The 24,254-nt window shown below is 43.0% G+C and overlaps 1 non-coding gene across 1 annotated transcript; it reads right to left on the bottom strand.

The window, feature by feature from the left end:
* Positions 1-16,401: 16,401 nt before the first annotated feature.
* On the bottom strand, positions 16,402-16,492 carry TRNAY-AUA (transfer RNA tyrosine (anticodon AUA)). The gene is given in 2 exon segments: positions 16,402-16,437; positions 16,456-16,492. It is a non-coding gene; the product is annotated as a tRNA-Tyr (tRNA).
* Positions 16,493-24,254: the final 7,762 nt, after the last annotated feature.

Below are 24,254 nucleotides of genomic sequence, written 5' to 3'. Positions count from 1 at the left end.
CCCAACCCCCAGCCCTAGGACATCATGGCCTGAGCTTAAACAGGATGAGAGAAAGGGACCACAATTCCATTAAGTAAAACCAAACTTGAATTAATACCAGGAGGCCAGCTGAGTCTCAGGAGCTTCCAGATCTACATTACAAAGGAGCAACTTTCTATTCCAGTAATTTTCCCACTCTGAATTTTGGTCCCAGGCCAGTACTCTCTGCCACTCACCTCATTCCACCCCACTCCCAACGACAAGGTTGAGAATGTCCCTGTGAACAGGAACCAACCCAGTTCCCCCAAACTGAAAGTCAGCTTGATTCTTTGAGGAGAGGGGTCAGATAGCTCTAGGATATACTAAAGTGATTGATTGGATGCTCTGGTTTTGCTGGCCTGTACTGGTGTTAACATGCAAACTAAGAAAGAATTTGCACTGATGTATAAAATATGATGGCCATGCTAAAGTAATGACATGAATAAACAGATAGTATAAGGAAAGTTAAAGTCTCTCTTAAGTTTGGAATTCCAAAATAACAAGAGTCCCATTGGAAAACCAATACTACCCCATCCACTGTCTCTTTCCCACCCCCACAGCCGGGGGCTGAGTCTTGGAGCTGGAGAGAAGGGAAAGAGCCAGTTCTCTTGCAGTCCCTGATTCATCCTGCCTAGCTCTGCTGGGTCCTAGTCTAAGCTTGCTGGTTAGAAATGTGGTCACTTCAGTCATCTTCTGTCCAGTTATCTTGTCCTTTCTGCTCCCTGATGTTGATTTGCTGGACAACACAGTAAAAGCCATGGCAAGCCCTCAGGAGAGGAGAAGCCCAATGTAAAGGGCAATGATTAACCTCGTAAAGACTGGGGACCATATAAAAGGAGATAGTCCTGAAAAGAAAGGAGAAGGAGGAAGGCTAGGGCTGAGGCCGAAACAAATCTACAACCCAGCAAAGTGCGTTCCAAGGTCTTCCCTGCAGCTGTGTCTGTGGCTGAGCAAATTCTTGCAGCTGGGCGGATCCAGGTGGAGCTTGTCCAGCAACAAATCTGGAGCAGCCAAGCGGACTTTGTTCCTAACCCCACTTCGCTTACAGTAAAGGAGCTTTATCATCATCTCTAGGCTTCTAAAAACCTCACCACTGTTTCCTAGGTTATTACTCCAGAACCAGACTTGGGCTCAGGTGGGCTACAGAAGAGGTTCTGGCTCAGTTCTCTGACTCACACACTTGCCAGCAAAGTTACGATGGCTAGCACCAAAAGGGCAGAGGGATTCTGGGTCAGCTCTGCTTTATGCAAAACTGAGATAGGAAAATCAAGATTTTTCCCAAAATGATTAATTCAGGAGGTGATTATGTTTTTATTTAGTTAGTTAGTTTTTCCTTTACAAAAGCATCTCTGAAGAGTTTCTTCGGCTTTTCTATGGTTCTGTTTTTTAAAAGATTATCTGTGGAATAAAATTATATAATTACATTACAAAAAGATTTGGGAAAAAGTTGAAAAAAGAACATCATATATGACTGCATCCTCTTAATGCATCCGTCGCCTGCTAGCATTTGGATGATTCCTTTCCCATCTTTTCTCCTATATACTTCTAAACATTAAAGGTTTGTTTTGTTTTAAATTTTAAAAAATAAAAGTAATTCAATACACGTGATAAAAAGTGTAAAGTAAAAAGTAACAGTCTCTCCCTCCACCCTCATCCCCGGTGACCACTGTTAAGTCTTACACATCTTTCTAGAAAATAACTTTTCATATAAGGGGTGTGGCTTGGGAGGGGGGTTGGCATGTGCTGTGAGGGGCTAGGAGCAAGCAGTAGATTTGCTCCTATTAGGAGTGTGGACACATGGACCAAGTTAGCAACCCCTCCCCGGTGTCAAAATTGTAAGATGTACAATCCCCGGGAGCTGCCAGGGATGGTGTTTCTGGCCATGTAACTAAAATAAGTGATAGGAGAGCTGCAAAGAGAGTCCTGGTGTTATTAGAGATTCTGGATCCAGCTCTTTCTAAGCCTGATCCATGACCTTGACCTTCCTATGGTTTAGTTGTTCAAACTTTCTCAGAGTTCATGACCAATAAATTCCCTTTCTGCTAAAATTCACTTGAATCGGGTAGATGTCATATGTCAACAAATTGGCACATTCATCATAGGCATCTTTCTTTCTCTGCACAATTTTCATGTCTATAACTTTTAAGGATAAACAATAGCAACAAGCAACGGAAAGAAAAAATAGCTAAGTTGGACATCATCAAAATTAAAAACTTTTGTGCTTCAAAAGACATCAAGAAAGCGAAAAGATAACCCACAGAATGGGAGAGAATATTTTTGCAAATCATATACGTGGTAAGGGACTTGTATCTAGAATATCTAAAGTACTCTTACAATTAAGTAATAAAACGACAAATAACTTGGGCTGGCCCCACGGCTGACTGGTCAGCTCGCGTGCTCCACTTTGGTGGCCCAGGGTTTTGCTGGTTTGGATCCTGGGCACAGACCTAGTACCGCTCATCAGGCCGTGTTGAGGTGGCGTCCCACATAGCACAACCAAAAGGACCTAGAACTAGAATACACAACTATGTACTGGGAGGGGCTTGGGGAGAAGAAGAAGAAGGAAAAAAATAAAAGAAGATTGGCAACAGATGTTAGCTCAAGTGCCAATCAAAAAAAAAAAAAGACAAATAACTCAATTTAAAAATGGGCAAAAGAGTTGAATAGATATTTCTCCAAGGAAGACATACAAATAGCCAATAAGCCATGAAAAGATGCTCAACATCACTAGCCATCACGGAAATACAAACCAAAATCACAATGAGATACCACTTAATACTCACTAGGATAGCTATATCAAAAAGACAAATAATAACAAGTGTTGGTGAGGATATATAGAAATTGGAACTTTCATATACTGCTGGTGAGAATGTATGATGGTATAGTTGCTTTGGAAAACAATCTGGCACTTCCTCAAAAGTTTGAACATAGACTTACCATATGACCCAGTAATTCTACTCCTAGGTATATCCCCAAGAGAAATGAAAACATGCCCACACAAACACTTGTACATGGATGTTCAGAGCAGCATTATTCATAATAGCCAAAAAGTGGAAACAACTCAAGTGTCCATCAACTGATGAATGGATAAGCAAAGTGTGGTATATTCATACAGTGAAATATTATTCAATAAGTGAAATAAACACCAATGAACATAAGGGTGCACAAGTCTCTTTGAATTGTTGACTTTAAGTTCTTTGGGTAAATACCCAGTAGTGGGATAGCTAGGTCATTGGTATTTCTATTTTTAATTTTTTGAGAAATCTCCATGCTGTTTTCCACTGTGGCTGCACCAGTTTGCCTTCTCACCAGCAGTGGATGAGGGTTCCCTTTTCTCCACAACCTCTCCAATATTTTTTGTTTTTTGTCTTGGTGATTATAGCCATTCTAATGGACGTAAGATGATATCTAAGTGTAGTTTTGATTTGCATTTCCCTGATGATTAATGATGTTGAGCATCTTTTCACGTGCCTATTGGCCATCTGTATATCTTCTTTGGAAAAATGTCTGTTCGTATCCTCTGCCCACTTTTTGATTGTGTTGTTTGTTTTTTTGTAGTTTATTTGTGTGAGTTCTTTATATATTATGGGGATTAACCCCTTATCGGATATATGATTTGCAAATATTTTCTCTCAGTTGGTGGGCTGTTTTTTCATTTTGATCTTGGTTTCCTTTGCCTTCCAGAAGCTCTTTAGTCTGATGAAGTCCCACTTATTTGTTTTTTCTTTTGTTTCCCTTGTCTGAGTAGACATGGTATTTGAAAAGATCCTTTTAAGTCTGATGTCAAAAGAATGTACTGCCTATATTTTCTTCCAGAAGTTTTATGGTTTCAGGTCTTACCTTCAAGTCTTTGGTCCATTTTGAGTCTATTTTTGTGCATGGGGAAAGATAATGGTCTACTTGCATTCTTTTGCATGTGGCTGTCCAGTTTTCCCAGCACCATTTACTGAAGAGGCTTTCCCTTTCTCCATTGTATGTTCCTGGCTCCTTTATTGAAGATTAGCTGTCCATAGCTGTGTGGTTTTATTTCTGGGCTTTCAATTCTGTTCCATTGATCCGTGTGCCTGTTTTTGCACCAGTACCATGCTGTTTTGATTACTATAGCTTTGTAATATATTTTGAAGTCAGGGATTGTGAGGCCACCAGCTTTGTTCTTCTTTCTCAGGATTGCTTTGGCTATTTAGGGTCTTTGGTTGCCCCATATGAATTTTAAGTTTCTTTGTTCTATTTCTGTGAAGAATGTCATTGGGATTCTGATTGGGATTGTGTTGAATCTGTAGATTGCTTTAGGTAGTATGGACATTTTAACTATGTTTATTCTTCCAATCGATGTGCATGGAATGTCTTTCTATTTCTTTATGTCATTATCAATTTCTTTCAGTAATGTCTTATAGGTATCTTTGTATAGGTCTTTCACTTCCTTGGTTAAATTTATTCCTAGATATTTTATTCTTTTTGTTGGGATTGTAAATGGGATTGTGTTCTTAGTCCATTATTAGAGTACAGAAATGCTACTAATTTTTTTTTTAAAGATTTTATTTTTTTTCTTTTTCGCCCCAAAGCCCCCCGGTACATAGTTGTACATTCTTTGTTGTGGGTCCTTCTAGTTGTGGCATGTGGGATGCCGCCTCAGTGTGGTTTGATGAGCAGTGCCATGTCCGCGCCCAGGATTCGAATGAACAAAACACTGGGCCGCCTGCAGTGGAGCACGCGAACTTAGCCACTCGGCCACGGGGCCAGCCCTGATACTGATTTTTGTAAGCTGACTTTGTACCCTGCAATTTTGCTGTAGTTGTTGATTATTTCTAATAGTTTTCTGATAGATTCTTTAGGGTTTTTGATATATAAAATCATGTCATCTGCAAACACTGAGAGTTTCACTTCTTCAGTGCCTATTTGGATTCCTTTTATTTCTTTTTCTTGCCTAATTGCTCTGGCCAAAACCTTTAGTACCATATTGAATAAGAGTGATGAGAGTGAGCACTCTTGTCTTGTTCCTGTTAGACTTGGATACTTTAAATGGGTGAATTGTATGGTACGTGAATTATGATAAAACTGTTATTAAAAAAAAAAAAACCTATTGAGTGGAAGTGTCAATGGGATTATTTACATTGTTGTCAGGAACAAACTATTCCTTTATTAGTAATACTGCTCTGTGTTTCATATCACTTAACAGATATCTACAGAGCGTCATATGTGTTGGGAATATAAAAAAGCAGAAGAGCATCTCATGGCCCAGCCAAGGAGGCAGCACCCATGCATAGAAGGTAAGTAAGTGGGCAAAGCAGCACATAATACATGGTACCGGCTTCAGAGGCAGGCTGGCTGTCACCTAAAGAAGGCTTCACTGAGGAGGTGGACAACACTGAATCTGGAAGGATAAATGGAGAGAAACAAGACGTAACACACTTATCATTTGTTGAGCCCTTATCATGATGGGCACTGTTCTAAATACAGTACTTAGAGGGTGAGACTTCCAGAATGGCAGAGTAAGGAGTGAGGTGGACCCTCTCCCCAGCGAAACAACTTAACTGATAAAAAGTATAAAACAAGGGGCTGGCCCCGTGGCCGAGTGGTTAGGTTCGTGCGCTCCGCTGCAGGCGGCCCAGTGTTTCATTGGTTCGAATCCTGGGCGCGGACATGGCACTGCTCATCACACCACGCTGAGGCGGCGTCCCACATGCCACAACTAGAAGGACCCACAGCTAAGAATATACAACTATGCACCAGGGGGGCTTTGGGGAGAAAAAGGAAAAAAAATAAAATCTTTAAAAAAAAAAAAAGTATAAAACAAAACACAACACAAGGGGCCAGCCTGGTGGCGCAGCGGTTAAGTTCGTGTGCTCTGCTTCGGTGGCCCAGAGTTCATGGGTTTGGATCCCAGGCGTGGACCTATGTACCGCTTATCAAACCATGCTGGGGCAGGCGTCTCACATATAAAATAGAGGAAGATAGGTGTGGATGTTAACTCAGGGCCAATCTTCCTCAGCAAAAAAAGACAAGAGGAGGATTGGCAGCGGATGTTAGCTGAGAGCTAATCTTCCTCAAAAAAATAAAAATAAATAAAAATAAAAACACAACGCAATCATTTAAAACCCTGGAAATTGTTCTAAGGGCAAAGAGCAAATGGAGAAGCATTATACAAGAAAACCTAAATCTCAGGAAGAAAGCAGAGAGTCTGTGGCATTTGAGCCATGACTCGTTATTCCCTTAGCCCTTCTCCCCCAGCTCCTTGTTATGGAAGCTTTAGCTGAGAGCTCTATTCTCAACAAGAAGATTCCTCCCAGCTCCCAGTCTGTAGCTACAGTTGCGCCTGGGAGAGGCAGACTGTTGGGTCTTCTCACTGCCCTAGTCCTCTGTTGCAGAAATTCTATTGTAAGAATGGCGGGCTGAGAATACTGAGGCTCCATCACTCTACCTCTCCCCCAAGCCAGTTTGAAGAATGGGGTTCTACATGAGAACGAACAAACCAAGAAGATCAGTGGCCTCCATCTCCTGCCCCCTGCCTACCCACAGAGCATGGAGTCACTCCACAAAAAGTGGGGCCCCACCCCCAGCTCTGATGCGGTGGCACAGGGCCTCTGCCCAGGAGGAAAGGCAACCCATAAGGACAAAGAGTTGTAGAGCTCTGCTTGAGACACTGACTTTATTGGAACAGAGCCTGGAGAACTCTGCCTAAAAATCTTGTGGGAAACAACAGAGATCTGGATATAGAGCACCTAAGAGGCTGGTAGCTCCATGATACAAGCAAAATGGCAGAGCAGCTATAAAGTTAATAGAGAACCAGGGAAAGAGAAAGCCGATGTGGAAGCACACTTAACTCTAGAGATCTGGAAGGCTGTGCACACGTGCCTGGCTGCACCCACTCAGGGGCAATCAGAGCAGGGCATGTGTCAGACTTGAAAACACTCCCCAAGCCACATGCAGGTCCATTAACACAGGGCCCCTCAGGACTCAAGGGGCTTAAACCCCACCTCTGACCAACAGTGACTGAACAATAAGCTACTCTGACCAGGGGCAACTTCTAGGAAACCAGGCTTAAAAGTAAAATCACACCCATCCCCGGTACTCCGGACGACTGTGGGCATGCTCAGGGCTGCACCCTATCAGGAGTGACCAGAGAAGAATTTCCAATCTACGAGGCCCTGGACAAACCTGGGGCAAAAAAGTAAACTCCCTGAACTGTGACGGCAGCCTCCAAGCCAAACACACATCCAACGATAAAGGGTAAAAATGTAACTGGCTAAGGGGCCTTAAATACAACCTTTGACCAATAAACAGCTCATGCCAACCCAGGGCAGCCCTTAGGTAGCCAGGCTAAAAGATAAAAACAAGAGGAAAATATCTGGGCAGGGACATTAAAGGCTGCACGCCACAGGGGAGAGAGACTTTGCAAAATTTGTTCAGTCAAGTCATTAAGCAAATAAACAAATGATGAAACAAACAACGATAGCCACAACCCCCTAGGTGGTAAATCAGCATCCATAGTTGCTACACTCTATTATCTAAAATGTCTACTTTTCAATAAAAAATTATGAGATATGAAAAGAAAGAGGAAAGTGTGACCCATACACAGGAAAAAAAACAGGCACTAGAACCTACGTTGAGGGGCCCAGATGGTGCACTTAGCAAAGACTCCAAAGCATAAGAATTAAAGGAAACCAGGCCCAAAGATTTAAGGGATTTATGATGACAGTGTCTCATCAAATAAAGAATATCGTAAAGAGATAGAAACTGTAAGAGTCAAATGGAAATTCTGGAGTCAAAAAGTATAATAACCAAAATGAAAAATTCACTAGAGGGGCTCACCAGTAGATTTCATCCCTCAGAGTAAGAATCAGTGAACTTGAAGACAGAACAATAGAGATTATGCAATCATAAGAACAAAGAGAAAAAAGAATGAATAAAAATGAACAGAGGCTCAGAGAAATGTGTGACACCATTAAGTGCACCAACATAAGCGTAATGGTAGTACCAGAAAGAGAGAGAAAGAGATAGAAAAAAATATTCAGAGAAACAAATGTTGAAAACTTCCCAAATTTGATGAAAAGCGCTAATCTAGACATCCAAGGCCTGACCTGGTTTCTCCTTGTTGCATATAGTAAAATGAAAGAGGAAAGAGATCAATTGAAAAAAGGAACTGTTAAACAAAAAGAAACCAGAGCTTAATGATTTGGAAAACTCTCAGCCTGTCTGTATTGCAGAAGATGAGAATATGTGCTCTGGAGAGAACACTAATGGTCTCTGGAGAACCATTTGTTAAAGAGATTAGGCATGTGACTTATGGATCCCATCAACCATCTCACTAGAAGCCAGGAATACAGATGGGTTTTCCAGGAAGACTCTGGAGAACTGGTGTGTCTAAAGGTGTGGATCTCCTTGACATCACAGAAGACCAACAACGTTGTTGAGAATTTTCTACCAGGAGAAACACTGCCAGCTTTGACTGAAAGGGACAGAGATGGGAAGAAATGGAGGAGGAAAGACTCTAAAGGGAGAGCTATGGAGGCAGAAGCCAGAGAGGGCGAGGTCATCCTAGGGGACCCAGAGGGCAGAGCATCAAGCCACAGAGGATTAGGTTTTGAAACCTAATGGGATCTGCCCTGCTAGGTTGCAGACTTGCTTTAGATCTGTAACCCTTACAGCCTCCCATTTTTCTTCCCTTCAGAATGGAAATGTCTATCCTATGCCTGCCCCACCATTGTCTTTTGGAAGCAGATAACTTATTTTCTATGCTTAACAGGTTTGTGGACTGAGAGGAACCTTGCCCCAGGATGGACCATACCCAGAGTCTCACCCATATTTGCTTAGATAATTTAGATGGTAAGTTTGGGGACTTTTTGAGTTGATATTTAGATGAAATATGGGAATTAGAATTGATGCTGGAATGGGTTAAGGCTTTTGGGCATCTTGGGATGGGGTGAATTATATTTTGCACATGGGATGGATATGAATTTTGGGGACCAGAGGGTAGACTGTACTGGATTTATGACACCCCCAAAATTCATGTCCACCCAGACTCTCAGAGTATGGCCTTATTTGGAAATAAGTCCTTTGAAGATGTAATTAAAGTTAAAATGAGGTCATACTGAATTAGGATGGGTCCTAAATCCAACAGCTAGTGTCCTGATAAGAAGAGGAAAAGATACACAGAAACAGAGATACACAGGGAGAATGCAATGTGACAATGGAGGCAGAGACTGGAGTGATGCATCTACAAACCAAGGAATGCCAAAGGTTGCCAGCAGCTGCCAGAAGCTAGGAGAGAAGCATGGGACAGTTTCTTCCTCAGAGCCTCCAGAAAGAATCAACCCTGCTGATACCATGATGTTGGCCTTCTGGCCTCCTGAACTGTGAAAGAAAAATTTCTGTTATTTTAAGCCACTCAGTTTGTGCTGGTAATTTGTTACAGCAGCCCTAGAAAATGAATACAAGTGCCAAGACCATTCAATGGGGAAAGAATAGTCTTTTCAACAAATGGTGCTGAGACAACAGTATATCCACATGCAAACGAATGAAGTTTGTGCGGCCACCCCATGGCATAGTGGTTAAGTTCAGCATGCTCCGCATCGACAGCCCAGGTTCATGGGTTCGTCTCAGGCACAGACCTATATCATTTGCCAGCCATGCTATGGCAGCGACCCACATATAAAGTGGAGGAAGATTGGCATAGATGTTAGCTCAGGGCCAAAAAAAGAGGAAGATTGACAACAGATGTTAGCTCAAGGCTAATCTTTCTCAAGGAAAAAAAAAAAAGAATGAAGTTGAACCTCAACCTTACATCACATACAAAAATTAACACAAAATGGATCAAAGACCTAAATTCAAGAGCTAGAACTATAAAACTCTTTTAAGAAAAAATAACAGCTTTTCTTTTAAAAAAAGAAAAGAAAAAGTAAGAGTTTTTTTAATTAAAAACTTTTGGGTGGGGCCAGCCCCACGGCCGAGTGGTTAAGTTCGCGTGCTTTGCTTCAGTGGCCAGGGATTTCGCCAGTTTGGATCCTGGGCGCAGACATGGCACCACTCATCAGGCCATGCTGAGGGGGCGTCCCACATGGCACAACCAGAGAGACCTGCAACTAGAATATACAACTATGTACTGGGGGGCTTTGGGGAGAAGAAGAAGAAAAAAAGAAAAATGATTGGCAACAGATGTTAGCTCAGGTGCCAATCTTAAAAAAAAACAACAAAACCTTTTGTGCTTTAAAGGACACCATCAGAAAAGAATCAATTGAAAAGATAATCCACCAAATGGGAGAAAATACTTGCAAATCATATATCTGATAGAGGACTTGTACCTAGAATGTTTAAAGAACTATAACACGACAATAAGAAGATGATAACCCAATTTAAAAATGGGCAAAGGCTCTGAATAGACATTTCTTTACAGAAGATACACAAATGGCCAACATGCACTAGTCATCAATAGTTATCAAAGGGTGAATGTTATGGTATTGAGTAATATCTTGTTTAAAAAAACGTAGTGGCATAAAATAATATGTATAGAATTGTATTGTTGGGTCTATAACATGTAAAAATGTGATATATTTGACAATAACAGCACAGAGAAGGTAAGTGGGAGCAAACCTGTATTGGAATGAGGAAATGACACCAGATGGTACCTCAAATCCATAGGAAGAAGTGAAAAGAAATGGGAGGTGTAAATCAGAAGGTTAATATAAAACTCTATGGGGCCAGCCCTGTGGCCGAATGGTTGGATTTGTACACTCCACTGCGGAGGCCCGGGGATTTGCTTGTTCGAATCCTGGGCATGGACATGGCACCGCTCATCAAGCCATGCTGAGGCAGCGCCCCACATGCCACAACTAGAAGGACCCACAACTAAAAATACAACTATGTACTGGTGGGCTTTGGGAGAAAAAGGAAAAATAAAATCTTTAAAAACAAAAACTCTGCAAATATATACCTGCTCTCTTCCTCTAAGCTTCTTTAACAGTCATAACTATAACAATGTATTGTTGCATTTATAACATACATAGAAGTAATATGTCTAACAATAACAGCATGAAAAAGAGAGAAGGGAATGGAGCTATATAAGAGTAAAGTTTTAATATTTCACTGAAACTATTTAAAATATAAATCCCTGGGTCTGCTGAATCAGAATTTCAGAGGGATGGCAGGGCTTTCTTGGTCCGTGCAATGCCTTTGTGTGAGTTCAAAAGGCTCCGCTTCATCCCATGAAAGGCAGCTCCACGCCAGGGCCAACAGCTCAGCAAGCAGAACACGAACTGGATCAACCACCCGCTTACCCTTGTGCACTGAATAATCTGCACAACTGTCTGAGGGGGTGGCCCCGGCCATGACCCAGGTTTGTATTTTAAGATTGTTGCCCTGGTAATTCTAATGTATAGCCAGGGTTGAGAACTGCTGGGTTAGGGAAGCATTTGAAAAGAATCTAAAGTATCAAGTAACTGATAAAATAAGAGAGATGATTGTGAGGGAGGATTTGGAGGGAGGACTGTCAGGTTTCTAATCTAAAATACTGAGAGTATGGTAACAGAAATAGAGAGGATGGAAGGAAAAACCTGATTTGGAGGGAATACGTTCAGTTTTAATCATGTGGACTTTGAAGTCATGGCAAGACAAAGTAGGAATGTTCCACTGATGATTAGAAGAAAGATGGTCCTAGAATTTAAAAACTGTATATTCGGGCATCGTCACATAGCATAACGGTAATGAAAATAGATACCGTTTATAAAGAGCCTGCTCAGTGCTCTCCCTTGTGCTGGACATTTTATATGAATATGAGCAACAGTCAGCAGAAGGGTGATGCCACGGACAGCCACTGTCCCATGCGCACAGCCACTGTCCCATGCGCGGTTATTTACTGTTCCTGCGTTTGGCTAGTGGTGGAGTGAGTCAGATGAAAGGAGGGATCTGGAAGTAGGGAGGGACTAGGAGTGGGGAGGTGGGCGTGCACCTGACCGTGAGGCCTGTGAGTCGTGCTGACAAGCAGCAGGTAGCTGAGGAGTGACTGCCACCTGAGGTCTCAGGGCACTACGTTGGCATCTTGAAATAGGTAAATGCCAGGATCATCATGACAAGTGGTGATAAAAATGTCAGAGGTTTCACAAGTCCCATGGCCAACTGTCATGGGGTCTCATGTGGGACTAACCCCTTTTACACCTCTCACCCCCAGTAGAGCATGTCTGGCTCTGACATTCACCAAGAGCAGAAGTCTGGGTGTGTTGGCATCTGGGCCCAGTGGACTGGCCCTGGTTGATATGGTGGCTCAATACTTTTATGGCTCCAACCACGGAAAAATTTCTGCAGATAAGTAGTGAGTCATGAAGGAAAAGAGGAATGTATAAAAACGTTTGGAGGGCCAGCCCAGTGGCACAGCGGTTAAGTGTGCATGTTCCGCTTTGGCTGCCTGGGGTTCGCCAGTTTGGATTCCAGGTGCAGACATGGCATTGCTTGGCACACCATGCTGTGGTAGGCGCCCCACATATAAGGTAGAGGAAGATGGGCATGGATGTTAGCTCAGGGCCAGTCTTCCTCAGCAAAAAGAGGAGGATTGGCAGCAGTTAGCTCAGGGCTAACCTTCCTCAACATAAATAAATAAATAAATATTAAAAAAAAAATAAAATAAAAACGATTGGCACTGGCAGGTTATTTGGGGAGGAACATGCAGCAAGTCTCATCCACAGCATAAATAGTCATGTACATATAGTTATAGTCGTCCCCATGGGCCTGCATTCTGTGGACAGCCCCCAGCCAGGTTCTGGGCTTGGCCAGGCTGGTGAGCAGGTATAGGCAGTTAGCCAGCCTACCTTTCTGTCACATCCTCAGGGCTACCATTTCTGTAAGGCCAACTCCTTCAGCATGCAAGCTGATTGATAGAATCATTATGTTCAATGCTTCCTGGAAATTTGCACACAGTCAAATCCAGAGCAAGGGAGCAGAGTTCATGAAAGAGAGGCTCACTAACCCCTTCTTTAGCTGAAGCGGCCCTTGGCCAATGCCTGCCAGGGTCTTCTTTATTCCATATAGTCCCATGAGGAATCCAGCAGAGTGGATGCTGTGCAGGGTCCTTCTGGCTACATGAGGGGCACAAATCATTTCAGAGTTTCCCAGTAGGGCAGGAAAACAGAAATCACTCTATGATTCTCCTTGCCCAAAAAACATGAGGTCTGGAGGGCCAAAAACTTATGCAGCCGCACCAGGACGCCGTGAAACTGCAATGTTTTTGGTGTAGTTGGGAAGCTGTGGACTTGGCCAGCCATGGGGGAGGTTGGCAGTGGCGCTTAGAGGCTCAGAACTGTTGGCTCCCCTGGCTTTAAAAGCTGGAATTCACCTCTGAAAAGATAAACTTTCTTTACAATGCCAAGTTAGCCAAGCAGAGCGAATGCGGAGTGCCTGTAAACTCTTCCTTCTCGCCTGACTGGGAATCTCAGAGTTTGCGAGTTAGTTACTGAGTAACTGGTAGAAGTGGTTGATAAGACCCTAAGGCCTTTCGTAGAATCAGGAACTTAAAAGAGCTGCAGCCAGACAGTGAGCCCAAGGTCAAAAGCTGGGAGAAACCAAATCCTGGCCTAAATTGCAGAGCTGCAGGGCAGAGACAAACCAGTCCAAGGCATGTAATGCAGGAGGCAAGTGAATGGAGTAGAAAAGTGAATTTGTGCACTCTTTAAATCTGGCCTTAGATTGTCTTAATGCGATGGGAGCCAAACAATAAAGGACCCAATCAGTCTGGATGTGATGAGATTTGTGCCTTTAGAGTGTCTATAAGCATAGACCCATGGAGTAGACTATGAGTTGTGATTCCATAATTCTTCTTACCTTCTACTTGTTACTCAGGAAATACGTTACTAATTATATGGCTCCTCTGCAAAGCCTTCTGAGCGGCCTTCCTTGCCTTCCCCATTCCTGCAGAGTTCGTGGGTCCTTTGCTCAGCATGTAAGCACACCTCGTTTTGCACATATCTCACTCTGTTGAAAGTATTTATTTGCATAGCTCTTTCCTCTCCCTAGATTGTGGCTTATTGAAGGTAGGGCAATTTCTTTATTCATTTTTATTTGTGTTAGCAGTGCTGGACTTGGTACAGAGTGCATAGAAAGTGCTAAATGTATACCTAGTGAATGAAAGACTCAACTCCAGACTGAAGGCACATACGTATTAATCTGGTCCTCCTCCCCTTCTTCAGTTTCATCTCCCATGGCGTCGTTCCATTCATCCTGAACTTGAGCTAATAGACTGAACTTCTATCTAAAGTTCCCAGCCAAGGACACATCCTCTGTGTCCACATCTTTGTGCTTTCTCTGCTGCTGTCCCATCACTCTGAATTCTCTTCTTCCCTCTCTTTGCTTTGAACATGTAACTTCACCCTTCCCTCTCTACCCCCTGGCCTGGAAGCTCCTTGAAGGCAGGACTTATCCGTATTTCCAGCAGAGCCTGACTAGGTGCCTTGCGCTCAGCAGAGGCTCAGTCAGTGTTTGCTCAGGGACGGAATGAGTTACTTTGGCTTTGACTGAAGTGACCTTTGCTCCTTTGTCAGGCACCTCCTCAATATGTGGTTAATTGCCACTTACTTAAGAGAGTTTACTTAGGAGAGATGAGATGAGTAACTAAGAAATGCAAAAACTCGGTGTTAAACAAGGCTTTGAGCAGCAGTAGTTTGAAAATTGTTGGATTGATCAAGTGGCCAGCTACTTCCCGTTTCACTGTGGCCATTTAGTTAATAGCATGATGCTGTCTTGGACTTGTGACAGGGGAACTCTTGGCTCCCCCTTATTCCATGAGAGCCAAATAGGTGGGAGGAGGAGGGCAGTGTGGGGAGACATCTCCCCCCTACGCTCTATTGCCGCCACTTCCTGCCCAGCCCCAGGACACTATCAGGCAGACACCAAATCATAAAGTAGCTAAGGTTTGGCTTTGTCTGTGCCCTATCTGTATACGTGTTTTCCCTCTTTGTCTCCTAGCTTTTTCCCAGTTTATGGACTAAATGTTTCTACTCTGTGCCCATTCAGGGCGGAGGAGAGAGAATTTGATCAATCAGTAACCAGGATTGGAAAATTCAAATGCCAGCAGAGGCCAAAGGAAACAAGCCAAGTTGGTTGGGCAGTGACAGCGACCATGGCCTGATTAAAGGGGCAGCTGCTTCCCTGCTCAGGGACTGCGGTCCCAGGGCTGTCTGATCTTGTGTTTTGCACAGTCACCCTTGTTATGAGCCTTGGCATCATCAGGAAAAATTGTCTGAGACTGGGAAAAGGGCAAAGGAGATCACTGGGTGTGCTTTCAGTGGGTTGCAGGGGGCAGTCTCTCGGACTCTCTGGGGGATATCTGATTTTACAGGAGTTTGCAGCGTTGATGGATCTTGAGATGGGGCAATTATCCTGGATTATCCAGGTGGGCCTAATATAATCACAAGAGTGCTTATAAGTGAAAGAGGGAGACAGGAGAGTCAGAGTCAGAGAAGATGTAACAATGAAATCAGAGAACCCAGGGTGATGCAGAGTAAAAAAGACTTCACCAACCACGACTGGCTTTGAAGATGGAGGAAGGGGACCATGAGCCAAGGAATGAGAGTGAGCACTGGAAAGTAGAAAAAGCAAAGAAATGATTCTCCCCTGGAGCCTCCAGAAGAAACACAACCCTGCCGATGACACATCGATTTTAGCCAAAGTGAAACCCATTTTGGAATTCCAACCTCCAACTGTAAGACACTCCAAATGAACTGTAAGATAATAAATGCGTATTGTTTTAAGTCACCAAATTTGTGGTAATTTGTTACAGCAGCGATAGGAAATGAATATCAGCTTGTTTTACAACCTGTAGGGGTAGAAGTTGAATTGTAGAAAATTGATAGCAATACAAATGCCTCTTGCCCATAGTAATGCAAATGGTTTCTTTTTCTCTTGTGTGGGTTTTTTTTTTTTTTTTTAAGATTTTATTTTTCCTTTGTCTCCCCAAAGCCCCCTGGTACATAGCTGTACATTTTTAGTTGTGGGTCCTTCTAGTTGTGGCATGTGGGACATCACCTCAGCATGGCTTGATGAGCAGTGCCATGTCCTGGCCCAGGATCCGAACCAGTGAAACCCTGGGCCGCCACAGCAGAGCATGCGAACTTAACCACTTGGCCACAGGGCGGCCCCTGTCCTTTTTTTGAGGAAGATTAGCCCTGAGTTAACATCTGCTGCCAATCCTCCTCTTTTTCTGCTGAGGAAGACTGGCCATGAGCTAACATCAGTGCCCATCTTCCTCTACTTTTTATATGTGGGACGCCTACCACAACACGGCCTGCCAAGCGGTGACATGTCCACACCCGGGATCCAAACTGGCGAAACCTGGGCTGCTGAAGAGGAACGTGCGAACTTAACTGCTGCGCCACCCGGCGGGCTCCAAAGGGGAACGTGTGCAACTCCTTCGAGCCGGAATCGAACCAGCGACCTAAGGATTCCTACAGAGACCAGACTATATAGTCCTTCGCTCTACCAGCTGAGCTATCAAAGGGTGCATGCAAATAGTTTCTGTTCATAGAACCGTAAAAATACATTATCCAGTGTGTCAAGTTCTCATTTGAACTTCTTTTAACATCTTATTGGTTCCTTCATTAATTAATGAGTTGAATAAAATCTTTGCATGTTACTTTTGTATTTGCATAAGGTCAGGTTATTAACTTAAAAAAACCTTTATTTTAGTGTAGTTCATGCACATTCATGTTATGTTCATATTCTGCACGCCTCTGCCTTTGATTTAAGCTCTATCAATACTTTTGAATCCACTAGGATATCACTCACTAATTTGATTTCTATTTTTCAAGCAATTATCACCAATTTAAACAAGGCATGTGTTAGCAAGGCCTGCAGTTGGAATCCCAATGAGAGGGTGCTATATTTTCCAAGGTTTGGGTCATGCTGCGGTAACTCATTCAGACTTGGGAATGTGTCAATTAGCGTATTTTTTCCATAGCTAAGGCTTTAAGGAGTATTTTCTACTGAGGCAACAGACATGTATTTTGATACTTCTCTTCTTTTTTTTTTGTTTTTTTGTTTTTATTTTTTTTTATTGAGTTAATGATAGGTTACAATCTTGTGAAATTTCAGTTGTACATTAATGTTTGTCATTCGTGTTGTAGGTGCACCACTTCACCCTTTGGGCCCCCCCACCACCCCACCTTTCCCCTGGTATCCACTAAACTGTTCTTAGTCCACATTTTTAAATTCCTCATATGAGTCATACACAGATTATCCTTCTCTATCTGGCTTATTTCACTTAACATAATTCCCTCAAGGTCCATCCATGTTATTGCAAATGGGATGATTTTGTTCTGTTTTACAGCTGAGTAGTTGATACTTCTCTTCTGACAATTGATGCTGACGTCTTCCATGCCATCAACTGCTTTCAGATTATCAACAGGGACTGGGAAGATCAAAAGCACTATGTGCAGGGGCAACTAGTCAACCTTGCAAAGTGCTGCCAACATGAGGAGGGCAGGAGCTGGGTAGACTGGAGGGCTGAGCCGCTGAGCAGGAGGCGGGAGGCTCTCGCTATACAGCCTGCCACAGGTGCAGGAGATATAGTAACTGCCGCTGCTGCCGCTGCTGCTACGGGATGCGGAGGCCAGCCTCGCAGCTGGAGACACTGAGGCTCAGACACGTTAAGTGACTTGCTTGGGGTCTCACAGAGCAAGTTAGGTTGAGTGCTGAACTCAGGTCTTTCCCAGTCTGAAGCCCAGCGTTTTGGTCGCATCCCCTATTTCAGGCAGGACTTTGCTGTACAGAGCATGTACTATAGTGTTCTCAGTAGGAGAAGGACTGCCCCAAGGAGTTTTGGGTTGTCACAATGATTGGGGGACGCTATTGCCATTTAGAGGGCAGGGGCCAGGCCTGCTACTCTGTCCTGCAATAAATGTGACAATCCTACAAAATGAAGAATTGTCCTGCATCCTGTCTGCTTTTTGAATGTGTCCTCAGATAGTCATGTAGGTGACAAACTGTCCATAATTATCTGAGCCTAAAACCTAACTCCTTTTTGTATGTAAGCACAGAGTATGTTTTACACAGTTTAAAAATACAGTGACGGGGCTGGCCCGGTGGCGCAGTGGTTAAGTTTGCATGTTCCACTTTGGCAGCCTGGGGTTCACCAGTTCGGATCCCGGGTGTAGACATGGCACCGCTTGGCAAGCCATGTTGTGGTAGGTGTCCCACATATAAAGTAGAGGAAGATGGACACGGATGTTAGCTCAGGGCCAGTCTTCCTCAGCAAAAAAAGAGAAGAATTGGCAGCAGATGTTAGCTCAGGCCTAATCTTCCTTAAAAAAAAAAAATACAATGACTTTCTCAGGAATACAACTACTGTGTAAGTTAAGGGATGACTACACTTTGTTTTGTTCAGAATTTTACCTAAAGTTGTTCACCAACTTGGAAAGTCATGTCAGGGACAGCAGCGTGTGGGGTTAGAGTTGTCAGTACAACCCCTGGGATTTGTCTTTGTTCATGGCTGTTTGAATTTGCTTATAGTAAGCCTGCTTTTAGGGGCAAGCATCTATTATTTCATTACATGTTCTAGTATAATTGTGCTCAAGCATTTATTATATTATTTCTAATAATACTATTATTAGATTATTTTATTTGTGAATATAGTAATTATTTATTATAAATCACTATTCTTTTATTTCTCCTTTATACTATAGGGGCAACTTATTGATTATCTTTTGAAATTATCTATAATTTCATTGTAGTAAAGGGGGGGTGATACAAAATATTTGTTATAAAAGGTGAGGAGATTAAATGGGTTTGGAAATGAGCATTTGGCCAAGACACAGCAAAACCCTTGATGGAGGGTGTGGGTTCTGCTACTTATTTTGAACATGTCACTATCTCCCCAAGACTGCCATCTTCTCCATAGAACAAACACAACTTCCGCCTTCTCCTTTTCAGAATACTCGTTATATTAACCAAATGGCATCATGTAAATACAACACGAGTATAAGGACTATCCCTCAACATAACCCATAAATAGAAGGTGTTTATTTGGGATTAAAGTGAATACTGAACAATGCTCTTATCATTCTGGTGGGTAAATGTAGGCTTTAAATTGTTTGCCTTAAAGCCTTGAATAGGCACTTGATGAAAGAAGATATCCAAACCAAATGGCTGATAAGCTCTTTGAAGGGTGCTCAACTTCATGAGCCATCAGGGAATGTAAATTAAAACTACCAGGTAACACCATTACCCACCCACCAGGATGACTACAATGAAAAACAATGTACAGCGTTGTCGAGAATGTGAATCTACAAGGGAAACTCGCATACATTGCTGCCAGGAATGTAAACTAGTACAACACTGGAAATCTGTTTGGCAGTATCAAATAAAGCAATCCCAAGATCCAGTATGAAGCCAACTGAAATGCGTACATATATTTCCCAAAAGCTATGCACAAGAATGTTCATAGAAGCATTCTTATAATAACCCCAAATGTCTACCATCAGTAAAAAGGACAAACTGTGGTGTATTTCTACAATGGTATACTACAGCAATGAGAATGAACCATATGTGACAACACAGATTAATTTCACAATATTCAGCAAGTCATAGACATGAGTACATATTGTTTGATTCCTTTTATACGAAATTCAAAAGCAGGGGCCGGCGCAGTGGCACAGTGATTAAGTGCACACGTTCTGCTTCGGTGGCCCGGGGTTCGCCAGTTCGGATCCCAGGTGTGGACATGGCACCACTTGGCATGCCATGCTGTGGTAGGTGTTCCACGTATAAAGTAGGGGAAGATGGGCAGGGACGTTAGCTCAGGGCCAGTCTTCCTCAGCAAAAAGAGGAGGATTGGCAGCAGTTAGCTCAGGGCTAATCTTCCTAAAAAAAAAGAAAAAAGAATATTGGTTGGGGCTGGCCCCGTGGCCGAGTGGTTAAGTTCGCGCACTCCGCTACAAGCGGCCCAGAGTTTCGTTGGTTCGAATCCTGGGCGTGGACACGGCACTGCTCATCAAACCACGCTGAGGCAGCGTCCCACATGCCACAACTAGAAGGACCCACAACGAAGAATATACAACTATGTACCGGGGGGCTTTGGGGAGAAAAAGGAAAAAATAAAATCTTTAAAAAAAAAAGAATATTGGTTATCTTGAGGATGAGTTGTGACTAGAAGAGGGCACGTGGGCAGCATTAAGGAGTGCTGGTAATGTTCTGTTTATTGATCTGGATGCTGGTTACATGGGTGTGCTCACTTTGTGAAAATTAGCTGAACTGTACATTTATGATTTGCACATCTTTCTATTTTTATTTTAATTTGGTTAATTTTTTGAGTTGATGAAACCAAAAAATAATTGTTTATCTCGGCTTGTGCTTCTTTGGTCGTATGCTTTGCTTTTTCTTCTTGTGACCAAGCCTTGGCATGTTCAAGGCTCTATTTGTGACCACAGAGCAGAACAAAGTTAATGGGATCCTACAGGGGTCAAGGTCATGACCTCAGCTTCAAGATCCCGAAACCCAAGAACAAGGGTGTGGTCAGGTCCACCCTTGTGCAAAATACAAGAAAAGCATTTACATAGGTCGTTATTTTTCAGTTTTCCCTTCTCATTCTGGAAGAGAAGAGAGGTGATGTGAAAGAGTGAGAAAGGATCACATGAGATGATGTTTGTGAAAAACACTTTGTAAACTGCAAGGCATTACAAGTTATTAATAGAAGGCAAGGATAAGTGGGAGGACTGGCTTTGGGAGGCAGAAAGAAATGGTAAAGTAGAAAGAGGCAATGAAGAGTGTCCCTCTGGTGGCGTCTTTATTTTCCTCCTTCTCTTATCTACCCTTGGATCCGGTAGAACTGTAGGTCTTTGCGGGCTGTTTCTGCCCCTAGCGTTTGTTCTTCTCGCCAGGTGTAGTCCCGTTCTCCGCCGAAAGAGGGCGGTATAGCCACACTGAGCTGGGGTCTCACTGCCGAATTGAAAGGATTCTGCCCTGAGTGCTGGAGGGGCGGCTTGGGTGTAACCCGGTTTTGAGGACTACACCCCAGACTGGCCAAACCCTCCTTTGTCCTCTCCTACCCCAAGAGAGCCATGGAGGAACTGTGGAGCAGGAAGGCAGCGAGGCATTTTGCACGTTGCATTTCGTCTCGGGCGTATTCTAATCTGGGGGCTGGGAAGTTCGGGAGCGCTATTTTTTGTGGGCTAGTGGGGAATAAAATGTGCATTGCCTTTGCTGGGGCTCGGAGACCAATGCCAGGAATCCAAGTCTCTCTGGACCGGAGTCGTGAGGGCTTTCAGAACGAGACTATTGATGCAATAGGATTTTTAAAACACTCCCCATCAACATTTTCCTAACTGTTGAGCGATTTTCCCCTTCACTTTTCCTCTCCCCCCTGCTCCAGCCCTGTGACTTCTCTTCACCAGCTCCACCTGAATCACGCTCCAGAGGCACAAGGAGCCTAAAAGATCATTTACTCGTGTGTTTCTCAAATTATACACAGGGATGACCAGCGTGAAAATCAGTTGGGTGCTTGTTAAAAATGCAGATAGTGTCCTACCCCAGACTTAGTGAGTTAGCACCACTGGCTGGACCAGAAACCTGCATTTCTAAACAGGCACACACATGGCCGCCCCCTCCACTATGCACATGTGGTGGTGCACACGTATTTTGAGAAGTTCTTGTTGAGCTCAGCCTCCTCAATTTGCAGAGGAAGAAACAACACTCAGACAAGTTCAAGTGACTTGCCCTGGGTTACGCAGCTGGTTGGCAGCCAGCATCCTATGACTTAAATTAAGACTACAAACTCTGACCTCATACCCTTAGTTCTTACTCCATTTTTCTGAGAGCCCTAGAGTTTTGAAGAGGTGCTTTGGGGGGTTTGACAAATACTTTATTGTAAAGAGACCCGCTTAAAAGAAAAAAAAACCAAGCTGTTAGTATTTGTAGCTTTTTGTGGTGTGAATCAGGATTTTAAAAATTTATTTTTGAGGAAGATTAGCCCTGAGCTAACATGTGCTGCCAATCCTCTTTTTTTGCTGAGGAAGACTGGCCCTGAGCTAACATCCGTGCCCATCTTCCTCTCCTTTCTATGTGGGATGCCTACCAGAGCATGGCTTGCCAAGTGTTGCCATGTCTGCAGCCGGGATCTGAACCCGCGAACCCCAGGCTGCCGAAGTGCAGGTGCGCGCTTAACCGCTGCACCACCAGGCCAGCCCCCAAGAATGGGGATTTTTTTTAACACTGAGTCTGCAGTTGTCATTCATCATCCCCATTTAATATTATTGAGGTCACCACAAAAGTCCTGAAGCTGAGGGGCACTGTAGATATTAAACCAATTTGCTGTTTTTGCTGTTTAATTTGAGGGGTGACTCAGGGGTCTAGAGGATTTGTGAGCTTGTTTTGCAGAAGAAAGAGAATGCCTTTGGTGAGGTTGCGATCACCTAAAGACCGGCCCTCAGCAGCGTTGACACCCCGCAGTCAGATTGCCTAGGGGCTTATCGGAGGGACCCCTTTGTTTCCCCAAAGCTCCTCCTGCCAAGCCCCTTAGCTCTATGAAACTCCCCAGCTTTCTGTTCTGGGGGGAGGTGGATTTGATCGAGCCCAGGCTCCCGCCTACTCGTTTTGGCCACTTATAATAAATCTTTCTCCATCTCCAAGCACCGATGTCTCAGTGTTTGGCTTCCTGTGCATCTGGCGCACAAATTTGAGATTAAGAAGTTCGGTATCAATCCCTCTGTTAGTACTGACTGACAAATAAAATAAACTATTAAAAGCCACTTTGGTCTGTTTTATATACTGGGATTCTGTGTAAAATTTCACTTGACAAAACAATTCTGCTGCTCTGTATAAAATTTATTAGGCACCCATTAAACTGAGAACATAGTGTTAAACATTGTGGAAATAAATGAACATCACCCAGGTGAGAAGTGAAGCCATTTATTCAGAGCTTTGCTCTGGGGCGGGGGGGGGGGGGGGGGGGGGGTTGGGGGGGCGGGAAGCTTACTAGAAATGGGGCATCCTATGTGATTGGTTTGGGGAGCATATTTGGCTTTTCTGCTTGATCCTGAGTTGGCAGCCAGGGCAAAAAGTAGGTAAGTTGGCACTCACTGATTTGGTCAAGTCCTGACTGTTCTGGGCCAATTGCTGCAGAGGTTGTGGTTTGGCTTCGTGGACTGTTTGCTGCAGAGGCTGTGGTCAGAGTTCTGTTGTCATATATGGTCTGGCCATCGTCTGTCTGTATTTTCAGTCTCTCAGCATCATACATATTATTTCACTTAAGCCCCATCACAACCCCATGAGATTGTTAATATTATTATCTTAGCTTTATGAATGAGAAATGGAGTTGCAGAGAAATTAGGTAACTTGCCCAAAGTCAAACAGCAATGAAGAGGTAAAGCTGGGTCTTGAACCTAGGCAGACTAACATCGGAGCCCTGGGTTTTTCATTAATATGCTATATTTCTGTCTCTGCTCTACAGAAAAAAAATTGTAGAAATTGACAAGCTGACTAAAATTCATACGAAAATGAAAAAGACCTAGAATAGCCAAAACAATTTTGAAAGAGAATAACAAAGTTGGAGGGCCAACATTACTGGATTTCAAGACTTCTTATAAAACAAAAGGAACCAAGATAACGTGCTATTGACCTCAAAGATAGGCAATGAAACTGAATAGGAAGTCCAGATATATATGCATATATATATAACAAAAATTGATTTTTGAAAAAGATCCATAGACGATTCAATGGAGAAAGGATAGCTCTTTTAATGAATGAGGCTGAACAACTGGATATCTGTATGCAAAAAAATGAACTTCAATCCATACCTCATACCATATACAAAAATCAAGTCAAAATAGAACACAGACCTAAATGTAAAATTGAAAACTATAAAACTACTACAAGAAAACATAGGAGAAAAATCTTTGTAAACTTTGATTAGACAAAGATTTCATAGATATGACACCAAAAGCACAATCAATAAAAGAAAAATTTGACAAATTGGACTTCACGAAAATTAAAACCTTCTGTTCTTGAAAAGACACTGTGAGAAGAATGAAAAGACAAGCCACAGACTGGGAGAAAATATTTGCAAAACACATATCTGATAAAGGACTCGTGTCTAGAATTTATAAGGAACTTTGAAAACTCAATGATAAGACAATTCAATTTTTCAAACAGTGGACAAAAAATTTGAACGGATATTTCAAAGAAGATATACAAATAAGCAAATGAAAAGATGGCAAATAAGCACATGAAAAGATGCTAAACATCATTAGTCATTAAGGAAATGAAAATTA

This window comes from Equus asinus, chromosome 1 (assembly GCF_041296235.1).
Source record: "Equus asinus isolate D_3611 breed Donkey chromosome 1, EquAss-T2T_v2, whole genome shotgun sequence".
Lineage (NCBI taxonomy): Eukaryota > Metazoa > Chordata > Mammalia > Perissodactyla > Equidae > Equus > Equus asinus.
The sequence above is the reverse complement of the archived record's forward strand: the minus strand, read 5'-3'. Positions and strand labels throughout refer to the sequence as shown.